Here is a 16,304-nt window from a genome sequence, read left to right on the forward strand (position 1 = left end):
TGTAGGAGACAGTCCCCATCCCTTCCTGCTCACATTCTCACCCCGGGCAGTCAGTCCCACTTGCAGAAGGCCTCCGAGGCACCGATACGGTTCACTAATGCACTTAGTTTCATCTGGGTGTAGTAAGCCACTTCTTGTAGTGATTGATGATGCATATTGTTGCAAAATAATCTTGTGGAAATAATGGACTAGATGGCTGCACTGTACTTTCCTGACAAAAGCTTCCCATAACAACAATGCGTTAGAGTCTAAGACTTACACCCGATGAAGTAAGAATTCCTTGAAAACTTTAACACAATTTAATACGTAGCCCCAAAGTAATTGGAAAGAACGTACCATTCTATACACTATGTACCAATACTGTGTGCCAGTAGCTACTGAGGTCATTGGTGCTCTTATGCTTAAAGAATTAATAAAGTAAACAGATCATGAAAATAACTCTTTCAGAATAGAGCTAAGGTAGGGGGTCATAGAGAAGAGGCTCTGACTGCTTAAGGCTCCCCGAGCTAAGAGCAGGACTGATGGCTTATAATTCATGAAAACGGGAATCTTATCACCTGCACGGCAGCCAGAAAGAAATGACACATAATGAATTTGTCTTCCTTATTCTTTTGCAATGTTTAAAGCGTATACCTTATCTCCAGGAAAAAAGCAGGTTGCTTTTAGTCAAGTTTACTGATTAACGAAAGGAAAGCCAGAGATACAGATGCTCAAGACATACATCCCCAAATTGCACAACTGATTTCGCATTACACAGACTGTACTCTGCCCTGTTGGCCAAAAACACCACTATCCACAGGGCTATTTCCTTACTGGAAGAAAACCTAGCTGCATCGGCTATGATCTTCGCTTTTAGTGTTATGAAGTAAAAATACCCTTTACGAGATAAGCAGAAGCAAATTTTAAAAAAACACTTAGCTAATCCCTTATCAATTACCATGTCACAAATTGCCTTACGTAATTCTTAAGGGGATTGGAAAACAATCTTATGGAGTCTGGACAAGGTTATCAAAAAGAAAAAGAAAAAAAAAACAAATAGGAAGAGTAGTGAATTGCAATCAGTAATTCCTGGGCTTGCCTGAATTGTTAGTTACCAGACAAAATAGCAACGAGCCGGTTAAGATTTATGGTTGCTAGTGCATGCTATTCCCTGGACACCAGTTGGGAATCTAGAAGAAGACACATTTCTCAGAAGAGAGAACTTTTCCCCCAAGTTCTTATTTTCTGTGTCCACTGTTGTGAGGCATTTATATCGCTCAGATAACCCATCACAGCAGGTACTTCTGTACCCCTCTCTTATACTGCTGAATAAATCTGATTTGCTTTTAGCTTCACTGTCCTCCTCCCTTGCTAAACCTGATTATGGTACTCTATTCAGGAGGTTGCTTATTTGATAAAGAAACTGGTTTTTCCCTGCAGGAGTTTTGGCTCATGTTAGCAGGGAAGTGATGAATTATTTTATAAGAAGTGGCTTGAATCATTGAAATGGTAACACAAAATCCATGATTCACATCATTGCTGCAAATAAATATATACACGATCACTCAGAGTTTGATAACAACTGTGCTTTGCTAATCAACATTAGGCCAAGTGTGAATGTTATAGAACACCCTGAAATGGCCTGAATATCAACCATACACAAAACCTTTCTAAAAATCATCCGTTAAACAGGGCATTCTTATTACTTAGAGCCTACACAATTCCATTATAACGTATATTGTTTTCTTTTATTGTGGCAAATAACAAAACTAAAGCACATAACATAAAATTCACTCTCCCAACACTTTTCTATAATATGTGTTCTTAATGCTACTCTTAGGATCCAGCAAAATGGTGAAATGTCTTTTCGGACTCAGCAGAAATTAATGTACTCAGCATACTTCTAGGACCACATTATTCGCTGAGGTCTAATACTTTAAGAAAGAGCATATTCATATAAAGTGTTTTTTTTTATTTTTTCCTCAAACTTGCCATATTTTTAGAATTGCCTGGATGGCAGGGGGTGGGGGTGGCGATTCGTTAAAGGTAGAATCTTTCCTGGAAATTTTGATTCAGTGGTTCTGGGACAGAGCGGTCTATATTTCTAACAAGACCCCCAGGTCAGTGTGATTGAGAAACACAGAAGCCAAGGTGCATATGTCTGTTAGAACATCTCATTCCCCATCTATGCTGGAAAGCATGGTGTCAATACTGTCCCTTTACACATTATCGAGTAATGAGAGTTTTTCTTGGACAGTTTTTATAAGCTTTGCATACTTGTAGGTTCTTTTCTTTTTCATTTAAAAAATTTTTTTTCAATGTTGTATTTATTTTTGAGAGAGACAGAGTGAGCAGGGTAGGGGCAGAGAGAGAGAAGGGGACAGAGGATCCAAAGTGGGCTCCACACTGACAGCAGCAAGCCCGATGAGGGGCTTGAACTTAGGAACCTTAAGATCACGGCTTGAGTCAATGTCGGAGGCTCAACTGACTGAGCCACTCAGGTGCTCGGCATGCTCAAGGGTTCTGACAGGCTCTTGCTGCCACTTGATTCCCTCTCTGCCATTGTTAACATCTACCACTTAGTACCCACTGTGACAATAATGAACCAGTGGGCTGTGATCACTTGAGTAACATCTCTTAGGGGTGTGGCAAGCCCAGCCATTTTTCTGCCAGTCCCTTTTGAAAACGCCAAACAGGAAGTTCCTGAAGTAAATCTTCAGGAAAATTATCCACCCAAGAGGGGAGGATTGGTTCAACAAATAGTTGATTAACAAAAGGTAAATGCTCATCTTGAATGCTTTATCTGGAATACAGACGACAATTTTGAATGTTGAACATGTCTCTTTTTTTCCTTATAAATAACAATTACTTTTCTATTTATTAAATTTTTGACTTGCTCCTTTTAGTGTCAGGTTTAGTATATTCCCCGGTGATAAACATCTGGCTTTTAAACAGAAGACATGTTTGTGCAACCATAATGTGTTTATTAAAGCACAAAAAGGGAAAACTGAATCTATTATAAGCCTATGAGCTGACAATAAAGAAAAAGAAGCAAGTTTACAAAATATGGGCGATTTAATTACATTATTTTCTAATAAAAATAAACACATAAATATAGACCTATATGACTAGAAAAAATGAAACCTGGAAGGAAATACACCAAAATGTTAGTAACAGTGTTTTGATTCTGAAATTATGGGTAATATTAGTTTTCCTCTCCTTTTTAATTTCTATTTTAAGCTTTTAACAATTATGATGCGTTACATTTAATATAAAAATTGTTAAAAATTATGTTGAAGAAAATCACATTGCTTTCCCTGAAACGTTACTGAGGATTTATTTTTGCAAATTTGCTTTTCAATTTATCCTTTAAAATCGACCTTGGAAATTTTGTCAGAGATCTGTACATTCACTTTAGCAGTAAATTTATGCATCAAAAAAATCAGCTGCAGAAAGTTCAGACTGAAAGGTGTGTTTGATAAGATGACATTAATAATATATTGTCAATTCTATATTTATATATCTTCCAACTCATTTGGAAATTTTTAGCTCCAGATAAAAACAATTTAATCTTTGATGTGAAAAGAAAATGGGAACAGTGTTTAGAAGAAATAATTTAACAAAAGCACCAGGGTGAAGGTTATGCATATAACCGTACCACATAGAAGTAATTTTTTAAGAGCCCAAACTCTCTTTCAAAGTAAAATAACCAGCAGGTTATTTTGTAGAAATTGATGAACTGATTCTAGAATTTATGTGAATGTGGAAAGCATCTAGAATATCTGACCAAACTTTAAAAAAAACTTTTTTTTTTAACATTTATTCACTTTTGAGAGACAGAGAGAGACAGAGCATGAGCAGGGAAGGGGCAGAGAGAGGGAGACACAGAATCCGAAGCAGCTCCAGGCTCTGAGCTGTCAGCACAGAGCCCCACGTGGGGCTCGAACTCATGAACCGTTGACATGATGACCTGAGCCGAAGTCGGATGCTTAACCGACTGAGCCACCCAGGGGCCCCTGACACAATTTTTAAGTAAAGAACAAAGTTCTTAGACATATACAATGTGATTCCAAAACGTGTAAGCACACGGTAATCAAGACAACATGGAATTGGTGTAAGAGGGCACAAGGAGATTAACGGGACAAAATAGAGAAACAAGAAATAGGGCTAAATATAAGAATTAATGCTATAAAACGCCTAGAATAAAATATGAGGAAAAAACTTTGGGACTCACATTTAGCCATGGTTTCCTTAAAAACACACAAAATGCACAAAGTATAAAAGGGAAAAAAGTGATAAGCTTCACAAAGTTATTAGAAAATACACGCCAAAGTCACAATGATAGACCACAGCACATAAACTACAACGTCTAAAGTTGAAAAGACCTACTTATATAAAGTATTGACAAGGATGTAGAGTAATTGGAACTGCCATATATTGTTGGTGGTAACATAAAATAGTATGATTACTTTTGAACATAATTTAGCCATTTGTTAAAGAATAAAATATCATTCAAGGCTTAGATATTTAGCAAAGAGAAATGAAAGTCCTTGACATTCCCTCCAAGAATGCCAAGAAAATGCAGAAGTACAACCAGTATTGGAAGAGATTCGTAACAAAGATCCAAGAAATTGAAAACGTCATGCAAACATGAAAAAAAAAAAAAAGCTATTTTGAAGATACAATCCAAAATACGATCTATAGGTTTGGCCTGAAAATGCCAAGAAAATTCTGACAACTTAACTGTCTCAGGAGAAAAACCAATTTTAATGAGAACTGTGTTTTACCCTAGCTTTTTTGTATTATTTTATATAAGTCAAAATAAGAAAGGCTATTTCCTTTGGAAGCTCAAGCATCTTGGTAAAATAAGATAAATGAATCTACCCTAGGCAATTCAATTAAGAAGTGGGTATCTTGGGTGCCATTTAAAATAACTCATACAATGGTCATTAAATATACACTCAGCTATGCTATATCAAACAATAAAATGAAAAAAATCCTAAGGTGTTCATTCAGGAAAAATAATCAACAAATTGAACTGTATTAGTTCTTATGGCTGAGGCAGATTTTATGAATGGAACCCAGATAAGATTGCTCTATATCCAGCAATAAAAATTTACATCAGAAAACAGTAATAACGTGTTTTAGCTGAGGATGTGTTCCTTCTCATCTTCATTTGCATACAAGGCCAGAACTTTGTCTCTTAAAGTAGGCCAGAAGTTATGATGTTAGTTAGGTAACAGACTACACTAAATTTGAGAACATATAACATATCTGAAGACACTCTAGTTAAAAACAAACAAAAGCAAGCCCAAAGCACTATATAGTTAAACCAAACACCTGCCTACAAATCAAGTGTTTGCATCTCTTGGAAAAGACTTTAATCCCTAGAACAATGGACACCTCTGTGCCTAGATCTTTATCTGGCTTGGAATGGCCCTGGATAAATATTTGGTGTGGAAAGCTGACTCTTTTCTGGTGAACCATAGAACCTCCTGACATTGTCGCAGGCTTCCTTGAACGACTTCATTTTTCGGAAGCATGAATTCAAGTTTGTTCCAAAGAGAATTAATAAAATACCTCAAAGTGATTTTAAAACGTAATGACATTCTGAAGTCTATTATTTTGTGGAATAAGATAAAGTTTGAATAATGCCAGCTGTCACCATCTGAAGCTTTTTTATTGTACTGATTCCATTCAAGCTCTTATTTTGAACCACTGCCGATGCTAAGTAGGTCCGTTAATTAAGGATAGGTGCCAATTAGTCACTTAAAATTTTGAAAAAAATCATTCATGATGGCATGCTAATCAGACACATTGGAAGGGCTGACTACAGAAATTGACTACACATGCCATGATTCTTACATAAGCCTCTCAAGAGGCCGTTCTGTAAGAACATAAGTGGATTCAGCTACTCCAGGGATTTCAGTGAGAATCCTTTCTAGTCACCCAGGGTGAACCATCCAGCCTCCCTGAATGTCCCTGTCCACTATGCAGGTGAACAGTGAATTTGATTTGGAAGCTATGCTAGAAGTGCCTGATTTACCTCTTGAGATCTGCCCTATCTTCTCCACTAGGCTCTGTATTCTGGGGGGCAAGACCTGTGAAGACTGCATCAGAAGCGTCCCTTGCTCTCTGGTTTCTGGTTTCTGCTGAGGGATACTGGGAAGGGATCAAAGGGATGGAGCAGCATGATGTCCTGGCATTTATTTCCTTGGCTCTCCTACCAACAGTTGCCATGGATGGGTCACATCCCTTCACCAAAAGACACTACTGCTCTCAAGGCATCTTCCTTCTCTGCATAGCTCTGCATAACTCCTGGATCCCGGTAACGGCTCTCTCTCCTTTTCCCTTCAAGAGTAAAAACAGTCGTGGCTCTGACTCTTACCAGCCCTGGAATGGTCATCCTCTCTGTCATTTTTCCCAAACCCTACTGTATCTTTCAGAACAGTACTTATGAAATACTTGCTTCTCAACGGACTAGCCTAAGGGTGCCATGTATTTCCTGCTGGGAGTCGAAATAATACACATGTGGAGTGAGGATAAGAAGTATTTGACTAGGTACATGGAGCAAGGAGAGAGGAGGCCTGATACTATGGGCAAGCTGTCTGAATAATCTGATGTGCAGCACACAAGAGAATGTGTGGCTAGTGGTCCACATTATCAAAGAGAAGAGCTGCTTTAAAAGAGCCCTAATAATTCACAGAAACTTTTAGTTTGCATTTAGGCGGATAGGATTCTGAAACAACACAGTGAAGTACAGCTTAGTTTTATTACTAAGATAGTCTTAGTGAAATTTATTTAAGATATTCTTGGGGTGCATGGGTGGCTCAGTCGGTTGACCGACTTTGGCTCAGGTCATGATCTCACGGTTTGTGAGTTCGAGCTCCGCGTCAGGCTCTGTGCTGATAGCTCAGAGCCTGGAGCCTACTTCAGATTCTGTGTCTCCCTCTCTCTCTGCCTCCCCCCCACTCACACTCTGTCTCTCTGTCTCTCAAAACTGAACAAACGTTAAAAAAAATTTTTTCTTAAAGATATTGTTAACTCACAGTTACATCTTCAGTCAAAGATTTGAAAGAAGTTTTTGTTTAAATACTTTATCATTTGTATTGTCTAATACAGTAATGGACAAAGAACCACCAGAAAGAGAAAAGATAATGAGGATGTAGATAAATATGAGAAAGAAGAGAATACTGCCATTTAATTAGTCATGAGGTTGTATATTGCTTATGGCCGTCTTGCTGAACATGATTTTGCTGAGACTTCTAGCAAAAACAAAGCCTTAACAACATACCTACTTGAAGATTCTATGTAGGAATCATTGTATTTCTGTACCACTGTACATTTACTGAGGGGGTAAACAGAAATAATAACGTTGTAGATTTTTTATAAACTATGAAAACAACATGTGTTAGGGGAAACATACAAAGTGAAGGTTTTTATGTACCACTGCCCACAAGCAGGCCTAAAGTGTGCTTGGGTTGTACAAAAGCTAACAAGAGTCACATAAGTTAGATGTGCTTGAGGTCTGTTCGGTCTTAGAGTGTTTCGCTTCTGGAGCAATATTTCCCTGGTGAGTTCTTCCAATCTGTTAGTTTTGTAATTCTTCTTTCATCCGGGCAGCTTCATTTGATCAGGGAAATCTTAATAGCTAAGCAATGCAGCTGATCAATTGCCTAACGAGCAGAAGAATTTTCTTGATATCAACTTCTCAGCTGAGGAGTGAGTGCATATTTGCATCATGGACTTCACGTTTCATTAAGCTTGAATTCAAAAAACATTTTCTCTTATAAATATGCAACGCGTCGAAAGCTGAAATGTACTCAAAAGATGAAAATGTCTTGCCAGGGTAACCAGCTGGACTCTTTCACCGCTCAAAATGTGGTTTTCATTACAAATGAGTTGGCCTTCAGGGGAGAATTTTCACAAGAATATGAACTCTGAATACTTCATATTACCAGTAAGCACAAATTAAATAAAGCGATCTACGTAAATGAAGGCTGTGAATGCTGAAATCTGCTACTGAACACGTCTCACAAACATATCTTTGTGTATGTTTTAAAAATGTGTCTGGGTTTACTCAGACTGAGATGTGGTAAATAAATCATCAGGCCGGCTTTTTTTTTTTTTTCCCCTCACATTTAGGTCTGCCATGAAAAGATAAGAAGAAAACATTTTATTTTCTTGCAGCAAAAGTGTATTCCCATGAAAAGGTGAAGTGTTCTTTCTCAGAAGTTTCTGAGACATACACAAGGTAATTTCTGAGGGAAAAAAAAAGCTGGCAGAGACATCTTCAATCCATAGACTAAAATATGAGTATGTTGCGATACCTGCAGTGACTCTGTTTGCTACTCTCAACTTAGTCTCCATCATATTTTACTTCCAGTTTAGGGTCTAAAGGAGTCCCTCTGATGATATGAACTGGCTTACGTAACTGAAAATCTTTCGGCGTTCCCTCGTTTCTTTCAAAGCAAATGTGAGGTGTTTGCAATGTTTCTCAAGCCCCTACGCTCACCCTTTGGCACTCTGATTTAATTCCTTATTATTGTCTTTCATCGGACCTCCTCACTGTCTCCTCACTCTGCTCCAGCCACATGACGACCCCCCACCCCCACCCTTGTTCAGAGAGAAAACATGTAGGCACAAGCTTTTTTCTCCAGCCTTTCCTCTGGTGGGATATTGTTCCCAGACATCTGCATGGCCAACTCCTGAATCTTCCAGTCTGCTCAAATTCACCTTCACGATGGGGTTTACTTGACCACTCCGCTTGGTAAAGCAAAATGCCATTCGTCTTCCATCCCACCCTCTTTACCCTGCCCAACTTTTATCCCATTTCTAAAGCATACATTAATTTCTGCGATACTATATAATGTATTTATACATTATGTTTATTGTTATTATCTGTCCCTTTTCCACTGGGATGTAAGTAGCATGAGGCTGACATATTTGATTCTTTCATTCACAGTGGTATCATCAGCACCTAGAGCCGTGAGGTACCTACAGTGAGTGGCAAGTATTTGTCTAAGTTTGAGCTCTGGATAGAAAAAAAAGAAACATTCAAGTTAAGGTAGAGACCATCTTAAACAACGTATTCAAAATTCACTTTAAAAATCCAAAAACTTAAAAATATCTTAAAACACATGAAGTCTACTGAGAAAGAGAGAGTAGCACTTAAAGAACTAGCCAGAAGTCTTGAAAGCACACCATTTGCCATTTAGAGTAGTGATCGGCTAACTATGACCCGGGCCAAGTGTGGCCAGTCATCTTTTCTTGGAACAGAGTTGGGTTTTGTGGGGTTTTTTTGTTTTTTGTTTTTTTGTAGTATTTATTTATTTATTTATTTAGAGAAAGAGAGGGCAGGAGAGACCAATTGGGGGAAGGGCAGAGAGAGAGGGGGGGAGAGAATACTAAGCAGGCATCACGTTCAGCATGGAGCCCAATGTAGGTCTCAGTCTCATAATGGTGAGAGGAAGACCTGAGCTAAGATCAAGAGTCAGATGCCCAACTGTTCCAGGCACCTCTGGAACAGAGTTTCATTGGAGCATAGCCATCCCCATCCACTTCAGTACTCTCTAAGGCTGGTTATTTTCTGTGCCATAGCAGAGTTGAGGAGCTGTGGCAGAAACCTTCTGGCAAGCAAAGCATACATTATTACCTGGCCCTTTAGTTTCCTGATCCCTGATTAAGAACAAAGTTACTGACATGTTGCAAACAAATTACTTTCCAAATTCCAGTAGTTATCCAAATAAATGTTTTCCCTTATATGTCAGGAGAGCGGAAGGAATTTGAACAAGAGAGACAGCTGAAGTGTCATCGTTTCTTTACTGCAGCTACCTTTCTCTAACTCTCTGACGTATCTTAAGTGTCTGAATTCTCCAGCGGTTTATGGACTTAAACTGACACTGAAATATGCCAGGATTCTAACCTACATAACCTCTTAAAATCCTATCTTGATTGATTTCATTCCTCAGAATTCTCTCTATTCCATAATATTGTTTGGCCTTTTATTTACATATTATAACATGTAAATACATATTACATATTATAATACGTAAATACATATTACATATTATAATACTGGATTATTTGGTACATATGTCCTCAGTGACCTCTTTCTATTTAAAAAAATAGTTCCCTTGACATTTTCTTGCCAAAGGTATTGGCAGACACTATTATACTCTATTTATACTTCAATAATTTTCTTGAAGGAAGATATAATTTTCCTTAACATTTAATCCTAATGTAAAATTAGCGTACTTTATTTAGCAACATCATTGTTAACCTAATGGCTGCATTATAATTAATGATAGAGAAAGGCAGATTAAGATGACAGATTTATCATTATGCTTAGCAAAACATATGATACTAGTACTTTTAAGGGGATGCATTTAGGTGCTATTTTAAATAGCACTTAATTGGATATATTCAAAGATCTTCTCTTAACAGAAATTAGAGTCAACCTGAGGCAAGTCTCTGGATAATTCAAGTGAAAAATATCTTCCCTTAATTTTCTAGGTATTTTTAGATTTTGTTTTTTTTTTTTTTTACATGTGTGATGTGTGAATATCTGTGGTGGGGTAAATAGATGATTACTAGATAGATAGATAGATAGATAGATAGATAGATAGTTCTTGCCTGCAGGCTGGTCTATAGGAAGTATTTGACAAACATTATTGTTTTTTTCCTTTACATTCTTTCCCTTCTCACCAATAGGTTATCAGAAGTTGAGAAGGCCTTTTGAAAATTCTTATTAACAGAATTCATGAAAATGGCCAAATTGGGTAACCATCACCTTACAGTTTTTTTGTTAGACCTGAATTATCCGAGTAAGCTTTTTATATGAACCATCCAACCAGAAATTTGATTGCTTCATTTGGAACTCTGTAAATATAGGCTGGAAAAACAACCATATTTAGGGGGCAACGAAACCTGGGAGGATTGTTGTCCTATCACCATAAATAACATTCTTCACATTATTATAATATTAAAGTCTATCTGTGCACATCATACTCACAGCACGTAACTATTCAGCATCTACAAAGGTCAGAAAATAATTGCTGAAAAAATATGAGAGCTGCTAGATCATTTGCTCTAACACCATTACTTACATGGCTGGATAGTACAAAGTCGTGTGCGGAGGAAGACAGCACCATGCTATAAGTCACAGGGGTCTGATATTGTGTAATCATGGGATGTGCAGAAGGAAGCAGATAGAACTGAAAAGAGGAGGCTCAGATAAGACATTTATTCTAATTACCTTACCCGGGAAAAGGAAGTGGATCCAGAGAGCAATTCTTGTAGGTATCTGTACATATCCTTCAGGGACTCTTCATCGTATTAAACTTACAGGCATCCTGTGGGTTCTTGAAAAAAAAAATAATAATGTTTATTTATTTTTTGAAAGAAACAGACAGAGACAGAGCATGAGTGGGGGAGGGGTAGAGAGGGGGACACAGACTCTGAAACAGGATCCAGGCTCTGAGCTGTCAGCACAGAGCCAGACATGGGGCTCGAACCCACAAACTGTGACATCATGACCTGAGCCACAGTTGAACGCCCAGGTGCCCCTTTAAAAAAAAAATTAAATGCTTATTGATTTCTTGAGAACTGTGGGTTCTTTCAATCCGTACTCAATTCCCAGTAGTCACCAGAACAAATCATGTGATTTCTTTTCTCAGAGTTTACTTAGTAGGCCCTTTCTTTCTTTCTTTCTTTCTTTCTTTCTTTCTTTCTTTTTCCCTGCTTGCCTAGCTACTTCCCACACCTTCAGGTCCCAATTTAAAACTCTCTTCTTTGGAGTGACCGTCCTCAACTCTTAGAATTTATTTTGACGCCCCAATGTTCTCCCATAGCATTCCTTTTTCATTACACTCATAATTATTTGTTTCATGTATAGTTTCCTCAACGAAATAAAGTCTATACCTAATGTATGTGCTCACTGTTAGTGTAACATGTGTATTTCCAGTGATGAGGTCAGTGCCTGGCACTTTCATACTTAATACACCCCTGTTGAAAGTACAAAACAGACTTCTGGTGAGGCAGCTCTAGAAGTTTCAATGCTGCATTTAGTCTACTGAGAAGCAGACACCAGGATAGGATCAGTCATGCCAGAGGTTCATTTGTGAAGGGAGCAAGAGAAAGTGGGGAGAGCCTTCAGACTGTGATGCAGGCCTGACTTCTGTGGAAGGGGGAGGGGAGGGAGGAGCACTGAGTAGAAAGAATGCTCTACTACAGTGCAGTTGAGGCCAATGGGGAGTCACAGAGTCAGAGGTGACCACGGGAGGAGTATTGGATCTTCCCAGAATGCATCTTCCTGTGGATGCCCCTGCCCCCATGCTCAGTTACAAGCCAGGAGCAACCATGGCAGCAGATCCAGAGAGACAGTGGCCACCGGGGCCATCACCCAAACATACTCCCTGTGGCAGGAAAGCAGAGTAGCACATTTTCATGGCTGCCGCACAGGAACAGGGAGACTCCCTACCAAGAGCTTTGGGGGATGCTCATTTATACAAAACCGCTAAAATTGAATGAGTCCAGTTAGTGTAAGGACAACTTGCTATGCTAAGGAAAAACATTGACTCATATCTTATTTGGCTTGGATATTTTGATCTAGTTGTGGTAAAATTTTGCTTCTTGTTTTTACTTTTCCAAAATCAAAACAAAATATTAAACCTTCACAAGAAGATGTGGGAAAAAAGGTTAAAATAGTTTTTTTAGGCTTAAAGGTTAGAATAGTTTAAAGGTTAAAACACTTGAACCGTATGGACTACTTACTTATGCTACCAGTGGAACAGGTAGCATGATTTTCCTCACTAATCATTTCTGACATACTGCTGGTAGGTTACCATGAAAGACCAGCGAAGGCAGAAAATCCCACATGATGCCTTTAATGTTCAGTGAGTAGGCAGGCAGTATGCCTCTGGCATCTAGGATACCCCTTAATTTCTGGGTTTGGTTGTTACATTTCAACAAACTAGGCCATTTACATTTTTTTTTAAATATGAAATTTATTGTCAAATTGGTTTCCATACAACACCCAATGCTCATCCCAACAGGTGCCCTCCTTAATACCCATCACCCACCCTCCCCTCCCTCCCACCTCCCATCAACCCTCAGTTTGTTCTCAGTTTTTAAGAGTCTCTTATGTTTTGGCCCCCTCCCTCTCTAACTTTTTTTTTCCTTCCCCTCCCCCATGGTCCTTTGTTAAATTTCTCAGGATCCACATAAGAGTGAAAACATATGGTATCTGTCTTTTTCTGTATGACTTATTTCACTTAGCATCACACTCTCCAGTTCCATCCACGTTGCTACAAAAGGCCATATTTCATTCTTTCTCATTGCCATGTAGTATTCCATTGTGTATATAAACCACAATTTCTTTAGCCATTCATCAGTTGATGGACATTTAGGCTCTTTCCATAATTTGGCTATTGTTGAGAGTGCTGCTATAAACATTGGGGTACAAGTGCCCCTATGCATCAGTACTCCTGTATCCTTTGGGTAAATTCCTAGCAGTGCTATTGCTGGGTCATAGGGTAGGTCTATTTTTAATTTTTTGAGGAACCGCCACACTGTTTTCCAGAGCGGCTGCACCAGTTTGCATTCCCACCAACAGTGCACACATATCCTGTTTCTCCACATCCTCTCCAGCATCTATAGTCTCCTGATTTGTTCATTTTGGCCATTCTGACTGGCGTGAGGTGGTATCTGAGTGTGGTTTTGATTTGTATTTCCCTGATGAGGAGCGATGTTGAACATCGTTTCATGTGCCTGTTGGCCATCCGGATGTCTTCTTTAGAGAAGTGTCTATTCATGTTTTCTGCCCATTTCTTCACTGGATTATTTGTTTTTTGGGTGTGGAGTTTGGTGAGCTCTTTATAGATTTTGGATACTAGCCCTTTGTCCGATATGTCATTTGCAAATATCTTTTGCCATTCCATCGGTTTGTTGATTGTTTCTTTTGCAGTGCAGAAGCCTTTTATCTTCATGAGGTCCCAATAGTTCATTTTTGCTTTTAATTCCCTTGCCTTTGGGGATGTGTCGAGTAAGAAATTGCTGCGGCTGAGGTCAGAGAGGTTTTTTTCCTGCTTTCTCCTCTAAGGTTTTGATGGTTTCCTGTCTCACATTCAGGTCATTTATCCATTTTGAGTTTATTTTTCTGAATTGTGTAAGAAACTCGTCTAGTTTCAATCTTCTGCATGTTGCTGTCCAGTTCTCCCAGCACCATTTGTTAAAGAGACTGTCTTTTTTCCATTGGATATTTTTTCATGCTTTGTCAAAGATTAGTTGGCCATACGTTTGTGGGTCTAATTCTGGAGTTTCTATTCTATTCCATTAGTCTATGTGTCTGTTTTTGTGCCAATACCATCCTGTCTTGATGATTACAGCTTTGTAGTAGAGGCTAAAGTCTGGGACTATGATGCCTCTCACTTTGGTCTTCTTCCTCAGTATTACTGTGGCTACTCAGGGTCTTTTGTGGTTCCATACAAATTTTAGGATTGCTTGTTCTAGCTTTGAGAAGAATGCTGGTGCAATTTTGATTGGGATTGCATTGAATGTGTAGATTGCTTTGGGTAGTATTGACATTTTAACAATATTTATTCTTCCAATCCATGAGCACGGAATGTTTTTCCATTTCTTTGTATCTTCTTCAATTTCCTTTATAAGCTTCCTATAGTTTTCAGCATACAGATCTTTTAAATCTTTGGTTAGGTTTATTCTTAGGTATTTTATGATTCTTGGTGCAGTTGTGAACGGGTCAGTTTCTTTATTTGTCTTTCTATTGCTTCATTATTTACATTTTTAAAACATTTATTTATTTTTAAGAGACAGAGAGACAGAGCATGAGTGGGGGAGGGCAGAGAAAGAGGGAGACACAAAATCTGAAGCAGGCTCCAGGCTGTGGGCTGTCAGCACAGAGCCCGATGCAGGGCTCGAACCATGAGATCATGACCTGAGCCGAAGTCGGATGCTTAACCAACTGAGCCACCCAGGCGCCCCCAAACTAGGCCATTTAAAACAGGAGGATGTATTGCCTTTGTTACTAGATTTATTTAGCAAGCAAATTGAAGTTGATGTGAATGACATAATCATCCCCAGCAACAAAAAGCTAAAAAACCAAACCAAACCAAAAAACAAAACAAAACAAAACGAAAATACCCCAAACCATAAATTCTCTGTCTTTAAAATATTGCCAAGACTTGGGGACTATAGGCTGGCAATGCTTTATGTCAAGATCTTTGATATGCTCCATGCAAAAGTCTTAAATCTTGGCAGCTAGGAATGGGCTTTAGGAAACTATTTTGTTCAGTGTATCAAATAGGATCAAACTAGGGAGGCCTCTACAGACGTGGGTTAAACCACAAAGTCTGCATTCAGTGAAGATACCCCAACTCACCTTGACATGGTTCGAAACTACTAAGGACTCCTTTTTTGTTCGTTGTAGTTGGAGGACTATTTTTAAAAAGTCACCGAGGAGCTCAGTTTCATCTAGAAGCCTCTGAGGTAGCCTAGTATTTATTCAAGATCTGGCAAAAGTGTGCCTAAAATGACCTATGAAATTAGGTTAAAAGCGTTCATTTTGAATAGTTGATTTATTTCTTCCTTTGAAATGATGACATTTGCGAAAGTGGATGATATGTGAAAAGGATTCTCAAGGATAAGATAAATAACAGCACCATTCTCAGCACCAACTAAAGAATATTTTCAAGTTATTACAAAGTTAAAAAGCTGAGCTATAAGAAAGAAAGATGCAAAGTATGTTTTTACGAGTGAGACCAATAACTCCCTGGTGGCCTTTTTGGGGGGCCATTCTATTCAGTACTTCAGTTCCCATAATTCTATTCGCCATTTTTTTTTCTTTAACTGAACACATTTATTGAGTGCCAGCTATGTGCCAAGCACTGTTCAAGGAGCTCAGGATACAGCTAGAAAAACACGTCCCTGACCTCTTGGAGCCCACTGTAGAGGAAGAGAAAATAGTTAATGATCAGGTACACAAGTAAAAATATTGTATGCCAATAATTATTAAAAACTATGAGGAAAAAATAAGCATAAGAAGGGACTAGATAGTGCCCAGGAAAGGGAAGAGACAGTGGAGTTGAATGTGATTTATTGTGATATATAAAATTCCTAGGTATATTACTCAGTTCAGGCCACTGTAACAAAATTCCACAGACTAGCTGGCTTAAACAGCAAATGCTTCTCACAGTTCTGGAGACTGGTAGTCCAAGATCAAAGTGGTAGTCCAGGCGGTTCTGAGGAAAGCCCTTTTCCTGGTGTACAGACATCCTCTTTCTCATTGTATCCTTACATGGTAGAGCAGA

This window comes from Prionailurus viverrinus, chromosome B1, assembly GCF_022837055.1.
Source record: "Prionailurus viverrinus isolate Anna chromosome B1, UM_Priviv_1.0, whole genome shotgun sequence".
NCBI classification, from domain to species: Eukaryota; Metazoa; Chordata; class Mammalia; order Carnivora; family Felidae; genus Prionailurus; species Prionailurus viverrinus.